Consider the following 17,498-nt stretch of genomic DNA (forward strand, 5'->3'; position numbering starts at 1 on the left):
AAATGTGTTTGGTACTCTTAATGTTACAAATCACCTAATTAATGTGTCGATTAACCACACACGCTCCATTGATCTATGATTAACATCAAGATACCCTTTGCCACTCTTTCCAGTCCCAGATTAGTGTGCCGGTTAACCACACACGCTCCACTAACGACTTAGCAAAGTGAAAAGTGTCATTTCATGGAATAGCACCATTTTCACATTTTTCCTAAAGTAACTAAGATTGGAAATTTAATAAAAGGTTTAGTTACTTTATAATTATCATTATACTTTTAACGAGAATTAATGTCCTATCCTACCCGTTCGGCTAACGACCCTCCACCAGTCAAGGAAGCGGTGGGTGAGAGTAGACACCCATTAAATTGCCATTTTATAGGCAGTAACCTTATACCTCCCTTTTAGACCGTCTTCGTGAATGAGGCCTACTAACGGTAAGACTGACTTGTCTTATATATATATATATATATATATATATATATATATATATATATATATATATATATATATATTATTAAACTTTTTATATTATAATAGTATAAGGGTTGAATTTTAAACTTTTAAAATTTTAAGGTTTGGAATTAAATGTTTCATTAGTGAGACTTTATAAACTCCAAAACTTGAGGGCAAGTTTTGTAACTTTCAAAACTTTTGGTTTCCATAACTTATGAAAACTTATGAGTAATTAATGTTCATGAATGAGACTCTTCACATAACTTGAGGACAAGTTACAAAAACTCAATACATGAACAACTTAGATCAATTTTAGCCAACAAGATTATCATATAATTTAACTTTTGATCTAATCTAACTCATATAGCAAGGCAATTCATGTCAAATAATACAAATAATATATCATATTATCTTAAAATTTGACAATTGTCCTTAAATTGGATGCGGATCATCATTACCAAATCAGAAAATACATTTTTATGATTACAAAACAGTTTGTGGTAATGATCCTTAACCAATTCTGGCCAAGAACTCGAATTTCTGCAACTAGAGCCACCTACTCGACGAGTGCATGAACCTGACTCATCGAGTTGCTCTTTTACTGAGTGGATTCGTCGAGTCAGTCAGTGGACTCGGCGAGTCCATCATTCAGGGGCTAGAAAATCGATTTTTTCAACTTTGAAAATTAGCCAGCATCAAATATAACAGAAAATAATCCTAGGCTCTTATACCACTGTTGGGTTTTAAGCAATATAACACTCCTATGGTGTACATGCAACCCTAGATGCTTTGTATCTATGTTTTCTCTAATTATACATGCATTTTTCAATTTTCCAAAGCATACATCCTAACTAGCATACAATGGAGGATATACAATACAAAACTCATAGTTAGATGAATACCTCTTGATGTAGTTGTAGTTCTTGGCCTTAGAAAGCTTTAGCACCTTGATGCCTCTAATGTGTCACAAACACCAAATGCAAGAGGAGGATTGAGAGAATAAGCTAGTTAGCACAAAATCAATATTAAACTCTTAGAATGATAGATGTCCCCGATTTTGGCTCTAGGGGATTCCTTTTATAGTGTAACAAATGCTAGGGTTACATCTTTGCAAACCCTAATGCACCATGGCCTTTCATATTACTTAGGCTCCATGGGTTAAACCTCAATGGACTATCTCATTGGTTTAGTCCATCCTAATTAACCATGGATCATTGGCCCACACTATAAGAATCATTGATTTACTTTATTAGTCCCTGTATATTTAATTAGTCTCTTTTGATCACTAAATTAATTCTTGATCAATACTATTTAATTAGTCTCTTTAACTTTTGATCTAATCTAACTCATATAGCAAGGCAATTCATGTCAAATAATTCAAATAATATATCATATTATCTTAAAATTTGACAATTGTCCTTAAATTGGATGAGGATCATCATTACCAAATCAGAAAATACATTTTTATGATTACAAAACAGTTTGTGGTAATGATCCTTAACCAATTCTGGCCAAGAACTCGAATTTCTGCAACTAGAGCCACCTACTCGACGAGTGCATGAACCTGACTCATCGAGTTGCTCTTTTACTGAGTGGATTCGTCGAGTCAGTCAGTGGACTCGGCGAGTTCATCATTCAGGGGCCAGAAAATCGATTTTTTCAACTTTGAAAATTAGCCAGCATCAAATATAACAGAAAATAATCCTAGGCTCTTATACCACTGTTGGGTTTTAAGCAATATAACACTCATATGGTGTACATGCAACCCTAGATGCTTTGTATCTATGTTTTCTCTAATTATACATGCATTTTTCAATTTTCCAAAGCATACATCCTAACTAGCATACAATGGAGGATATACAATACAAAACTCATAGTTAGATGAATACCTCTTGATGTAGTTGTAGTTCTTGGCCTTAGAAAGCTTTAGCACCTTTGATGCCTCTAATGTGTCACAAACACCAAATGCAAGAGGAGGATTGAGAGAATAAGCTAGTTAGCACAAAATCAATATCAAACTCTTAGAATGATAGGTGTCCCCGATTTTGGCTCTAGGGGATTCCTTTTATAGTGTAACAAATGCTAGGGTTACATCTTTGCAAACCCTAATGCACCATGACCTTTCATATTACTTAGGCTCAATGGGTTAAACCTCCATGGACTATCTCATTGGTTTAGTCCATCCTAATTAACCATGGATCATTGGCCCACACTATAAGAATCATTGATTTACTTTATCAGTCCCTGTATATTTAATTAGTCTCTTTTGATCACTAAATTAATTCCAAATTAACTCTTGATCAATACTAATTAAATAATATGATTTCTCAATTAATATATTATACTTATAATATATTAATAAATCACAAATATCCTTATTCTCAAAAGTCCATCCTGTCAAATTGCATTGGTGAAGGCAACCCAAAAGGATCATGCTACAATCGGGTCAAGTACATCCCAGTTAAAGTTATGGGCTTAGACACCTAATCCAACAGTTATGACATCCCAAGCTTTTAATAATTAATGAAAAACATTTCTTCGGGAATACTATTTATGGGACAAATTTTGCATTCACAAAAGAATATTTTGTTTTAAAATAAGCATAAAAAGGTCTTTTTGGGTCGTGAAAAATGGGGATGTCACATAAGGTTTTTGATCTGCCATCCTGACCACGACACGGTGGGTAGATCCATCGAGTTTTCTGTTCGAGTCGGACCATGGTATGGCCAAGGTCTTGCCACGGCGCGGTGGTCTGTAGGGTTGACTTGGACAGTTGACCGTTGACTTTTTGACTAGGTTGACTATTGGTCAACTTGTTGGTTTAGATAGTATATTGAGGTTTGACCTTTGTATTATAGTTTAGGTGGTGTGTAGTATCAACCTTTACATTATTGTATCTTGTGTTGTTAGTCTAGTTCGTCTGTGAGGTGAGTCTTCTCACTATACTATGTAGGACACTTGATTGTCTTTGTGACTTTTGCATGAAACACCATGGGGGACCATTTCAATTGTATGAAAGACCATGGGGGACCACGACAATTGTATGAAATACTATGGGAGCCATAACAGGAAAGACTGCAGCGAGGCTGTAGCAACAAAAATGATTATAAGACTATAGGTGGACCTTAGCATTCACATAGTTTGAAATTGTATGTGGTATATTGGGTAACTCATTAAGCTTTTTGCTTATAATTTTAAGTTTAAATGTTTCAGTACTTCTTGTAGCAAAAAGGAAGAGCCAGGCTTGATTGCGTTGCATCCACTATAGATTCTGCACTATCTGTTTTTTTTTATGTTTTTTACTATGATGTTTTGAAAATATAACTTATTACTTTGATGATCATTTGAGGAAATGGAAATGAATGGTTTTAGTAGATTTAAAAGTGAAATTTTTAATCTATATTTTGGGGGACGTTACCAAGTTGGTATCAGAGCCTTGGTTTGAGGGATTCGGGCTAGCACGGGGTGCGCCTGAACTCAAACTGAGGTTTCATAAAATCTTTAATAAGAAAATGTTTTTTAAAAAAGGTTTTATAATGAAAAGGGTGTGATGCATTCAATTAGTCAAGGCTCAAGTAAGTGATCCCAAAATACCCATACATGAATGTTATGTTATATGTGCTATGATATGAGTTGTTGCTAGAATTTAGGCTAAGGATCTGCTCAGGATTGCATGTTAGAATGCTTGCTTACGATAGATGCCTTTTATGATTGTTATTTGTTGATGGTTAGGTGTTTTAGGGGTTTATGTTGATAATGGAAAATTATTTGATGAATGAATTAGGGGGGTACACAATTAAGACTATATAGACTTAGTATGCTTGGTTTAGCCTTATTGTTTGTTCTTGTTTGATGAATGCCTTATGGTAGAGACATATATTCGAACGTCTATGGTTATGAGGAATGTCTCCTTAAAATTAGACTATGTGATGAATGTGTTTCAACATTCTCTTAATGATTTATCAGATGAGGATCCGGTCCGTGTATGTCTTTTATATCTGTTAAAGAAGTGTTATAATGGTCGGTTTCCTAAACAACCTGTGACAGAGGAGTATTTTGCTTTGCTATCCTACCTTTGTGAATTCAACATGTAACATGTTGTTAATTTATAATTAGGGATTATAATTATCATTTTACTAATATTTTTTACAAATTTAGTTGTAAAATGTTTTATGTCGCAAATATCCATTGGGGGCGGGATAACTTGGGATAAGTTGTACTCATAACTATATACTGTATGCACTAAGGTTGACAAGCTTATACATCCAGTCGAACCAAAAGCCAAACAACCTCAAAAAATGATGTACACCCTAAACGGATTTGTATACACTTTTTAGGTAAAGTACATGATTAACATTATAACATTTTTTTTGTTTGATAATATTCTAATACATGATTCTTTTAAATATGGATACTTGAGAATTTTCCTGCAAGCAATTTGTTTGGTACCCAACAACCGAATGTGACCCCTCAGGTTGTTGCTGATGGAATTTGTAGGTAACAAGTTTATGTGGTAAAATTCACTTAAAACACTTAAGGGTACATTCAACCTAAAGGATCTATGTCTTTGCACATAAATAGCAACATACTATGAAACTACAAGATCATTATTCCTTAATCGAAATTTACAAGTAATGGATACATACCTTTGATATTGTTATAACAAACAATACCCTTGATTTCCTTGTAGAACTTCAGAAAGTTTAGCACCAAAAGTATGATGCATCTAATGGCTCACACCCTAACCCTATTAAGTATAAGACTTTTGGAGAGAATAATGAGAGGTGAATTTTCGGCAATGCTTATTCAAGAGAGAGATGACCGAAAATTAGAGATTTTAGTATCCTTTATATAGTTGCATGGAATCCCTGATAACTACAAATTTGAACATAAAATAATATTATTTCAAATAAGTGAATATCTAGTTTCCTTATATTAATTGGAGGCTTCCAGAATCCCCTTAAGGGAACTCGAAAACCGTCCAAGCTAGGAATGTTCTGTTGGATTTTTATTTAAAAATTAGTTTCAAAAACATAATTTTAGCAACGTAAGACTTAGATATCTTGAATAACATAAAGCAATTTTATAGCCACAAAGGATCATCTTGGCAGTTGTAGAAAAATTAAAACACCAACCAAAGAAGATATGAAGAAATAACAACCTTTGTAGTTCTTTGGGTCCTCTTGGGAGGCTTGGATGTTGACGAAGAATGATGGACTGTAGAGACACTAACAATGACTCAACTTGATGTTGAATGCTAGTTCTTTGTATAAAACTCTTAAGCTTTGAACCAAACCTAAGTATGGTTCAAAGAGAGCAAAAGGCAAGCAAAAAATCTTTAAGTGTTCAAAGCAAGAGAAGATAGGAAGTGCATGGAGATGCTCTTAGTAATTTGGTGCAAAAGAATACGCCAAATGAAAGCCTCGTGTCTTGTTTAAAGTAGAATGAGTTTCCAAAATTCCTTAACCACTTAAGAACTTATGACACTAGACCAACATGTCTCCTATGCATGCAAGCCTTACTCATTTCTTTTGATTAAACAATTTGCAATTCCATGCCCTTCCAATGCAAGACCATTCTCGGTTTTGTGCATAAAATGAAGTCAACATGTTATAAAAACACACAACTAGTTTATAAGTTTTAGACTTTGACTTTTTGGTAAAAGACAAAAAGTCCTAAAGGTCCAAAATGTTGTGCATGACTTATTAATTCATACAATATGAAATAATATTTTACTTGCTAATGAAAATTATTATTTCCTAGAAATAAATAATTTCCAATTTAATTATAAGATTTTATTGAATATTTATTAAAATCGATTTCTAATAAATAATCAATTATATCAAGTTGTTGTTAGTATGACCCATTATTATCATATGTTAATTAGTAATATCACTTTAATATGATTCTTGGGCATATAATATCCCTCAATCTACCACTTACACAAGACTCATATTAGACTGATATAGACGGTGGTGAACGTCTAGCAACATTTCACTGCCCCCATTAACATATGAATTTGTGCCATTCTATCAACACCCAATTCCCCAAAAGCTCAAATCTACAATTGGTGTATAAGGTAAGTTTATCATTTATCCCTTTGTCACAGACATCATGTTAATTATAAGATACAGATCGCAATCAATCTCACATGGTGTTTAACTTTGGTAAGGTGCCTTAGATGTCTAACTCTCAACACATAAGAGGAACAAATCCCATCTTGACTACATAAGCCTCTTTCATAGTTCAAACCATACCTGAAAATGGCTTTTATAACTGCCCGCTTAAGGACCAGCGTTTGACCATATCTAACATAGTACTCCTACACTTAAGTCCTACTATGTATCTCAAGTGTTAAGGATATAAAGATAGTACATTTTAATCAAGTATCATTCATGATAGCGATCCAAGAGATGATCTTGATGCAGGTCAGTTCAATACTAGTGCTCTGACAAGTACCTATGAAAATTGGTTACAACCCATTGCATACCTTCATCTAGTGAAAGTCAACCAATCTAATTCATACAAGTCTTATTTCATAATTGTTCCCAAAATTATAACCGACTATGAACTTTTAGAATAATAATATTATTCATGGATTAAACATGCTAATATAGAACACAACAAGTGTTGATGTTATGATCATATCCCACTATATCAAAACATTATATAATAGTTGTTGTCACAATGTTATAATATCTAAATACTAAATCCAAATAAAAATCCCATTTCTAGAATAACAAAGTCTTATAGCTGAAGTGTGACCATTCATACTTAGCTCAAAAGAAGGACTTTATTAATGGGTTCGATTAAACTTAATTTGTGTGAATTTTACGAATACTATCATCTCCATATTTGACTTTACTCTAGGTATAGTTAAATATATCAGAGTATATGATTGGTGTTCTTTCGTGACATTGAGTCTCTTAGCTCGATTAAGTATACTCTCAAAGTCACAAAGATTTATATGTGATCCTTGAGTGGGAGAGAACAACATAGTTTTTCAATGAACTCATTCATCCAATCACATTAGATTTCAACTTCTAAAGTAGTGTATTCTTATTTTTTTAGTAGATTGTGTCATTTTGTTTTGCTTGGACGTCATTCCAACTAAACTTACTCTTCATCTAACAATGAAGTCATAATCCAATTATAATTCATAATTATTTATATTTGTTTAGAAAGCAGAATCTTATGTAACTCTTTACATGAAGATTTTATTATAAACTAATTGTCAAAAATATACATTCTCTTAGTTCTTCTAAAATACTCTTAGAATGTTCCTATAGTCATCCGGTGACTTAACCGTGTATTCAATTGGTATGTTATGATATCACATACCATGATGATATACCAGGTCTTATGCATAATATGACATAAATGATGGATTGATTTGCCAAGCAAATCGAATATAAATCATTTCAACTAGTTCAAACCTATGAGCTAGGTTCTTTTTGAGGTTGGCTCAAAATCAGTGACATGTGACAATGCTAAGGTTCCTCCAAAGGAATATTCTATCTTGATCTCTTTCAAGATATTGTCAATATACACATAAATATTTAAAACTTTTAACATTAATTTTATCTATGTCTATAGATTTTACACTAAAAGAATGTATCTTGTTCTTCCTAAGTCTTTCATTTTAGACATTCTGAGTCAAGGTGAAAAGGCCTGACATGGTCAGAATGTAATTTCTTATGATTAAGTATGTCTCATTCATGCAAGCTTAGGAATGTCACTATGCTCCCACTAGTTCTTAGTAAACATACACGTTCTATTCAATCGAGAGCATACTTGATTATCATACATAGATTACATCTCATGTTCATGACTGTAAGTCACTTATCAGATTCGAGATCTGACATAACATCTTGGTATTTGATGGATTTTCCAAAAACCATCAATAAAAGTTCATCAATGAAAGATTCCACATTTCTCAAGTCACAGGTGTTTTCTACCGCTAATGCGAACAATTTATGTTTATGAATAATTACTATTCAAGTTTAACAATCCATTGTTTTCTGCTAACTCGGCTATCATAGGAATAAGAGAACTTATTCTTGGTGGATTTGCATATAATAATCTAAGCCACATTTAGAGCGTTTTATAAATATATATTTAGTAGATTTTGGGTTTAGAAGCTTTAGTCCAACATAGGCTTCAAATCCACAAAACATTTAAATAAGATAGGGATGGAGCATTTCCATACAAAATATTATGAAGAAGATGTTATATCTACTTGTTAGTTGGTGTTTGTACTCAAGATACAATTGATAGTGTTCTAGGAGTTATCCCAAGGAAATAAAAGGAGGATTTTTCTATCGATTAGAAAGTAAATCATACCAAGTAAGATTTAATAATTTATCCTTTGTCACACCCCGCTAAAGCGGAAACACGGGGCACGACAGTACAAAGGATTTCATAGAAAAAGATAAAGACAACACCAACCATAGTACGAGTCATAATCAGAGTTTTAATATAAGTTTCCATGAATGGAAGTTTGTTGCTGAAATGAGTAAACAAGTTTGCATAAACAGTAGTTTGTTGCTAAAATGAGTAAACAAGTTTGCATAAACAGTAGTTCGTTGCTAAAATGAGTAAACAAGTTTGCATAAACTGTATTTCATTTCTAAAATGAGTAAATAAGTGTGTATATGTATAATGAACAAGCAATGACTTCTCAACCAAACCTATGACAGACGCCCTATCAAGATCTATGCTTATCGTTCCATAGATGGACATGGCAAAATGCAGTCCACAATCGAATGAGTGAGGAACTGTCAATTTCCTAATAGCGCTATCCATAATGAACATTGGCTCAAAGAGTTAATGGTTGAACTAAAGTGTAAGGTACTTAGACGATAACGCCTCATGTTTCATAAGCGCATACACATACATGAAGATTTAGTAACCAAATTGATACAAGTTAAATTACATACAACGAACATAAATAAAATTTGGACATGCTTTTCCACCCCAAAACGTAAAACCGAAAATAGGGGTCGTGAATACTCATAATGCTTTGCAATGATGCTAATGATGCCTTGAACTAAGTTACACATGACCTACTACTGATGTCCTACAATAATGGTATACACTAGTGAGTCTCTAATCGAAATCTAATACTATTATACTAAACTTCTACAATAGAATTATGCCAATAATGTGTCAAAATTTTGGTTTTGAATAAGTTACAATATTTTTCTGGAAAATTCAGAATTCCATGAATCAATTTGTTAAATAACTATTTAAGTGGAAAATTTTCATTTTTGAAATGTTAAAATTTAACATTTGCGAAGATGTTCCAAAGACTAAATCTTCAAAAACTAAATCAAATTAGTTCTAAAATTTCCCAACATTGTATTTCAGTTTTAACCGAAGTCAAGGACCTCTAGATAAAGTTTTATGAATTTTTGATGTTTAGCTATTTTTAACCATTTAACTCCTTGAATAATCATAAAATCATGGAAAAATAGTTACTGGTCATGAAAAATTATTGTAATTTTTGTGACACTATTATGCACTGCCTTGAAGCTAGGAAAAATATTAAATGTTATTTTTGAATTGCAAAACTTGATTTTTATAATTTAAATGTTTTTCATGCCATAAAATTCAAAATAAATAGTAACAGTTGATATAATTCATGAAATAGTTTTTACAGCTCTACCCAACCTCTTTAAGATTGGGAAAAATATTAGTTTGTATTTTAAGAGTAGAAAACTCGGAGTTACAAATTCATGTTTGAAATAATCAAGAAATAATCCAAAATTCCCCAAAATATCCAAAACAGTTTTGAAAAAAATTATTAAACTTTATTTTGTGGTCCTCATAATAATCATGGTTTTCAGGTAAATTTTCTATATTTTTGGTCAATTCTAGCTATTTTCCAAAATTTAATCTATTATATATTCGTTAATTCATGCCAAAATAGCAAATAGTCATAAAAAATTATTAAACTATTTTTATAAATGTTCTACTGTGTCATGAAGCTGAAAAAAAAATACTAAAACGTTATTTAGAATAACATAATCTTATTTTATAAATTACTCATTATTAAAGGTACTAAAATCAAAATAATTATTAAATAATGTCAAAACATCTAAAATTTTGTGTCGTGATATTATGTTGCATGGGGAGAATCCTGAAAATTTGTTAGTAATTATTGACCTTGGGAAGTAAATGATATGATTTTTCACTCTATTTCTTATTATATCTATATAAAAATAAAGAAAACAGATTTACAGCTGAAAATTTCCAGAATGTATTATCGTAACATCTACTAATTGGGAAAAATCGGATTTTCACTTTTCATGTCAAAAAGATGCCTTACAAACACAATAGATTATAGGAAAATTTTGGTTATTATGATTTTGGTAGGTATATTGACGTTACTTTTAAAAAATTTATAGCATTTTCTAAAGACTTTTGAATCAAGATGTGACATCCCGAAATTTTGGTAAGAATCTGTAAACAGTCAGTTCATCGTGAACCTTTTTATTTCTTGACCGATTGAATTTTAATGCATATTTTAGTAAAAATATAGTGTCATTTCAATTACAATAAGTTATGAGATGGTATCTTAGTATCTTACTTTTCGTTGTCAATTGAATCATAAAGCATAAATTGTAACCTTAGTTAACGTCTGAAAAACTGAAAATTTGAATTTAGTGTCTGTGAGTAAAGAAAATACTCTAGTCTCGTAGTTCATGTTTACCTAAGTCCGAAAATATAAAGAACCCCCAAAACGGAGTTCATATGCAAAACGTAACGATTGTTTTAAAAAACCAAACCGGTAAAACGTTGATTTTACATGAACTACATAAACCGTATTGATCCGTTGAGACACTTGTACACCTCAGATGGAGATTCTGAGAGCGTTTTTGGACTCAGGCTACGGTCTAATATTTGATTTCATGCTCAAAATATTTTTATAAAAATATTTGTAAAAGTCGAAAAAAATCAGACGTTTCAGACCAATTAGACACGAAACTTTAAACGCAAATTCTTGGAGTTCTACAACTCGAAAATTTTATGTTAGGGTCGAAATGTTGTAATAGTCGAAGTTTGTATTTAGGGTCTTCGAACATTTGTGTAATGTATTTTACTAGGGCATAATATTCGAAGCTTCATGTTTAGTCGTTAGTATATTTTTTGTACGTTTTTCTCTTCTATAAATAGGAGTGGTTACTAGTGTCTTAGTAACGAAGTCTTTACAGAATATTCATTGTACTCTGTAAAATTTGCAAAAGCGTAATAGAGCCAAACAGATCATATTTACATCGGTGTTCAAATCTTTCAATTCTACTTTGAATTTACACTCTAATTCGTTCAATACTTGATTCATTGTCTCATCAATTGGTATCAGAGCAGGAATCATATCTCTGATCTGATTTTCACTTTGTTCAAAAGGTTTTTGAGTCAACTTTTTGATTCAAAAGTTTCCGCACTTTTTGAAAGTGAAAAATTGTTTAGATCTAAGTCTGTGATTCGATTCTGCATTTAATTCATTGAATCGAGTGTTCTAAGAGTGATTGTGATTTGAATCATACAGTTTGTTGTCAAATTCTCAAAGTTTCTTCAAAAATTCTCAAGGATCTATTCCGTACAACAATGGCGTAATTCAATCTGATATTTGTTATGGGACTTCGAAAGGAATGGCGTAGTGTGAGCATGATGGTGAAGAATCAACAGAGCTTTGATACGTCAACATTGAATGACTTGTACAACCAACTTAAGACTCATGAAAGCGAAGTGAACGAAATAGCTGAAGAACCGAAGGCTATGTTGGGAGGTCCACTAGCTTTGGTTTCGAAGATCTCTGAAAGAGATGCTGAGAAAGATGCTTCGGATGAAGATGAAGGGTTCATCATGAACTCAGATGATGAGGCAGTTGCCTTTTATTCAAACAATCGTGTGAAAAAGTTCTTCAAAAAGCCTTTCAATCCGAAGGCAAAGTCGTCTGAGACAAAAGGGAACTTTCTGAGTAAAAGTGTTGGGGAAGAGAAAAAGAAAGATGAGATGAAAGATTTGAAGCCTGTTGAGGGAAAGTCTGAGAAGAAGCTAAAGGGAGATGCTGGGATTGATTGTCATTATTGCAATGGTGCTAATCACCTTGCTAATGATTGTATGCTTCGAAAGAAGGATGAGAGAAAGAATAAGGTCAAGGATGAGGCGTACTATGCTGAAAAGTTGGAGGAGGTTCGTGCGAAAGCCAAGAATTTGTCTCTGGTTGCAAAGGGTGCGAATGAGGATGAAGATGGTACTTATCAAATCTGGTCATCTGGATCAGATGATGAGGAAATGCGAAATCCAACCCATGGAGCTATGTTTGCAAAAATGGAGGAAGAATCAGAGGAGGAAACATACGAAGTGCATGGAAGATGCTTCGTATCAAAAGCTGCTGACAAATCACCAATGACCACAAAGGTACGAAACATTCTTGAATCTTTTAATATTCCAGTACATGCTTATAATTCTGAATTAGTATCTTTTGATGAAACTGTTACTTATTTTGATTCGATTGTGGTATCTGCTAGCAATGAGGCTAAGAAGCTGTCAATGCAATTGCTAGAGACACAGAAGAAATTAGATTCGAAAATCACTAAGATAGATTGTCTAGAACTTCAAATAACGAATATCATGGTTGATAGGGACAATTTATCTAGTGATAATAAACTGTTGTTAGCACAAAGAAACATTTACTATAATGCTGCTAAAAGATTATATAGGAAAATAACTGAACTTCATCATTCATGCGAAATCAGTAAAGAACAACATAGAAAATTGCTGCCATTTTTAGCTTATGAAAGAGCTAAGGTAGATAACATTTCGTATGACTGTGAAAAAGAAATAGCTGATTTTGACAAAGTTCCGAATGACAAGTATAGATATGGAATTGTCAAAGTTGATGAATGTCTTGATTCGAATGATTTAGTTAACATTGTAAATGATACTTTGACTAAATCTGAACAAATTCACATTTTGAAAAAGACTGAGAATTCATCATCTGATTCTCAATCTAATTTTGCTGATATTGAAGATAATTCTGACAATATTAGTGAAATTAGTGAGCTTGAAGATGTTGATTGTTCTCAGTTGTCTATTGTTAATGTTGCTTCAAATTCTAAAGGGAAAGAAAAAGTTAAGGATTTGATAGTTGAGAAAGAAACTGATATTCCCTCAACTTCGAAAGTTAGTGAAATGAACTTCGTGGATCTCAAAGATTACCAAACTGATGATAGTGATGATGAAGATGTAGAGAAAGTTTCGAAAGAAAAGAAATCTTCAAAGAAAGAAGTAATTCCACGAATAGTTGTTGACCAAGTGTATGGTGATACACAAAAGTTCGAAAAAGTGATGAATGAAAAAGGTGAACATTATCTTGAAACAAACACGGTGGTTTTTCCAAATTTCAAATGCACAGATGATGTCATTTTTCCAAATCAAGTTTTCGTAACTACCGGAAATGTTGAGAATATCAAACCAGAGTTCAAGAAGATGGTTGAGGAGGATAATTCAAAAACAACTGAGGAAGGTTTTTTCGCAAATCAAAACACAGTTGAAAACAACTTAACAAAGAATTCATATATTTTTCAACGACAAAAACCACAAAAACAATGGGTTGAAAAATCAAAAGTTGAAAAAGAGAAAGTAAATCGTGTTGAAAAGGAAAATGAAAAAGTTGTCAAATTAAACTCTAAGGAATTTAAAGATCAAATTGACAAATTTTCGAAGGAAAACAACATTTCAAAAAGACAAGCACGAAAGAAAATATTTTGGCAAAATATTGAGTCTCAAAAGATGTCTGAATCACAATCCATCAAAAAGGTTTTCAACGTTAAAAATGATTCTTTTTCAAAAACTCAACAATCATCTCAATCAAATCAAACAAGGTCTGAAGTACATAAGCAAACAAAGTTTTCAAAAGTTTCTGAAACTAACAAAACAAGAGATTTTTCAGAAAAATCCAATTCAAATCAAAAAGTTTTTCAACGTCAACATTTTAAATCAAAAATTGATACATCCTATGCTTACTCTTATGTTACCAAACCCAAAGTTGATTTTGTACCTCAAAAGCCAAATTTTCCTAATTACACAAAGAAAGAAACTATGAGGACGTCACGGGAAAAAGGAATGACTTCAAGGAAGAGCATTGATCATTGGCTTGACGGAAGAGGAAAAATGTATCAGTCAAATAAATATTCAAAAGAGAAAATTCATGAAGCATACGAAAAGTATGTCAATACTTCTTCGAATGGCAGCTCATCATCTAAGGATTCGAATATCTCAATCAAAACATGGAGACCTGTCACAAAAGCGAAGACTGTTCAATCACAAACTCAAGATGCGAAGGGAAAAGTCAGTGAACATTCGAAACTATCAAACACTTATGTTTCAGTTCCTTTAGATGATGAAGTGAACTTAATTGATAGTCTCAAAACCAAAGTTTGTGATTGGGTTAAAAGTTATTCATTTCATTCGAAATTGAAATCTAATTTCCAAGGACCCAAAAAGCCTTGGGTACCTAAAATTTTTCATTGATTGCAGGTATTGTGTGACGAGCAATATGATAACAAATGGTACATTGATAGTGGTTGCTCTCGTCACATGACTGGAAAGAAGGAGAATTTAAGAGATTTTCGAAGTCTCAAAAATGTTGGAGTAGTAAAGTTTGGGAACAATCAAAAGTATCAAGTCATGGGATATGGAAAAATCACAAATGGACAATTCACAGTGAATCGTGTTGCATATGTTGAAGGTCTTCAACATAACTTGATTAGTGTTTCTCAACTTGTTGTGGGCACTGGCAATCAAGTTCTTTTCAACGAAGAAGGAAGTGTTATTTCGAATGTTAACACAAACGAAATATTACTGAAATCTAAAAGGAAAGGTGACATGTTCACTTTGGACATCAATCTAATTGTAGGCAAACCAGCAGTATGTCTTCTTTCGAAAGCTACATCTGATTTAAGCTGGTTATGGCATCGAAGACTTTCACATCTCAACTTTCGAAACATAAATAAACTTGTGGTACAAGATCTGGTAAGAGGTTTATCTGTACTTAAATTTGACAATGATTCCTTATGTGCAGCTTGTGAAGTTGGCAAGCAACATAAACAAGGTCATCCAATCACAATTGATTCGAAAATTGTTGCACCTCTTGAGTTGATACATATTGATTTGTGTGGTCCTTCGACTGTTTCAACTCTCAACAACAAACGGTACATTTTAGTTATTGTTCACGATTTTTCCAAATTTACGTGGGTTTATTTTCTCAGGCTCAAATCCGAAGTTGCACAAATTATGATTGACTTTATCAAAAAGATGGAAACCATGTTGAAGAAGACTGTTAGAAAAATCAAGAGTGATCATGGAACTGAATTTAAGAACAAAGTTCTTGATTCATTTTTGGTGGACAAAGGAATTTCGCATAATTTTTCATCTCCATATACACCACAACAAAATCGTGTTGTAGAACGAAGGAATCGCTCATTATGCGAAGCAGCAAGAACCATATTGGCATATGCGAATTTACCTCAATATCTATGGGCTGAAGCTGTTTCAACTGCATGTTTTACTCAAAATAGATCGTTCATTCATCGTCGATTTAATATTACACCATACGAAATTTTGAATAATCGTAAACCTAATGTGAAGTTTTTTCATGTTTTCGGATGTAGGTGTTTTATTATGAATCTCAAGGACAATCTTTCAAAGTTTCAAGCAAAAGCTGATGAAGGAATTTTTCTTGGATATTCGCACAATTCAGTGGCATATCGAGTGTTAAATAAGTGAACACGAAAAGTGGAAGAAACGTTCAATCTCACATTCGATGATTATTATGTTAAATCAAATGAGCATAGATTTACGAATCATCCAATTTTACAAGAAACACAAGTTGAAACTGAATCTATACAAATGGATGATACTGATTATGATTTGATTTTTGGAATTTCAGATCATGCAGTTGATGCTGAAGTTCATGCTCCTGATAATCGCATACCAGAATTTTCAAAACTTACTGATGATTCACCATCGACTCCTCAAGAAGGCGAAACTATGAGTGATAGTCCACTGGAGGGGGAGCAATTGGATTCGAATACTTTAGATGATGAAGAGCATTCTTTCGAGGGGGAGAAAGAACAATTGAATGTTGAAATTGAGGGGGAGCATGTTGTTGAGGGGGAGCATAATGTTGATGATGTTTGTTCGAATGCAGGCTCAGAAAATGATGAAATATACGAAGATGCCCCTTTGGAATTTAATCCAGCATATCCACCCATGGAAAAATGGACAAGAGACCATCCGAAGGATCAAGTTATTGGGAATCCACAAGAGGGAGTTCTGACAAGAGCTCAAATTCGTGCAAAGAATGAGGTATTGAATACTCATCAAGAATTTTGCATGTTTAATGTTTTCATCTCTAAAATTGAACCAAAAACAAATAAGAATGCAATGGAACACTCAGATTGGGTTGTTGCAATGCAATCGGAGTTGTTTGAATTCGAACGAAACAAGGTTTGGAGATTAATTCCTAAACCTGAAAATGTTTCGATTGTCGGGTTAAAATGGATTTTTAAAAATAAAACCGACAAAGATGGAAACATTATTCGAAATAAAGCCAGACTTGTTGTAAAAGGATATTCACAACAAGAAGGAATCGACTATGAAGAAACTTTTGCCCCTGTCGCAAGACTCGAGGCAGTTCGAATATTTTTGGCTTATGCAGCTCACAAAGATTTTGATGTTTATCAAATGGACGTGAAATGTGCATTTCTCAATGGAGAGCTTGAAGAAACAGTTTATGTGGAACAACCCCCAGGTTTTATTAACGAAGAATATCCTAATCATGTTTATATTTTAGATAAGGCAGTTTATGGTCTGAAACAAGCACCAAGAGCATGGTATGCAACACTTACATCATTTTTGAAACAATCTAAATTTAAACAAGGATCAGTTGATCCCACATTATTTCGAAAGAAAGTGGGGAATCATCTAATGTTTGTTCAAATTTATGTTGATGATATTATTTTTAGCTCGACTGA

Source organism: Lactuca virosa, chromosome 4 (genome assembly GCF_052849685.1).
Source record: "Lactuca virosa cultivar CGN04683 chromosome 4, Lactuca_virosa_CGN04683_v6, whole genome shotgun sequence".
NCBI lineage: Eukaryota > Viridiplantae > Streptophyta > Magnoliopsida > Asterales > Asteraceae > Lactuca > Lactuca virosa.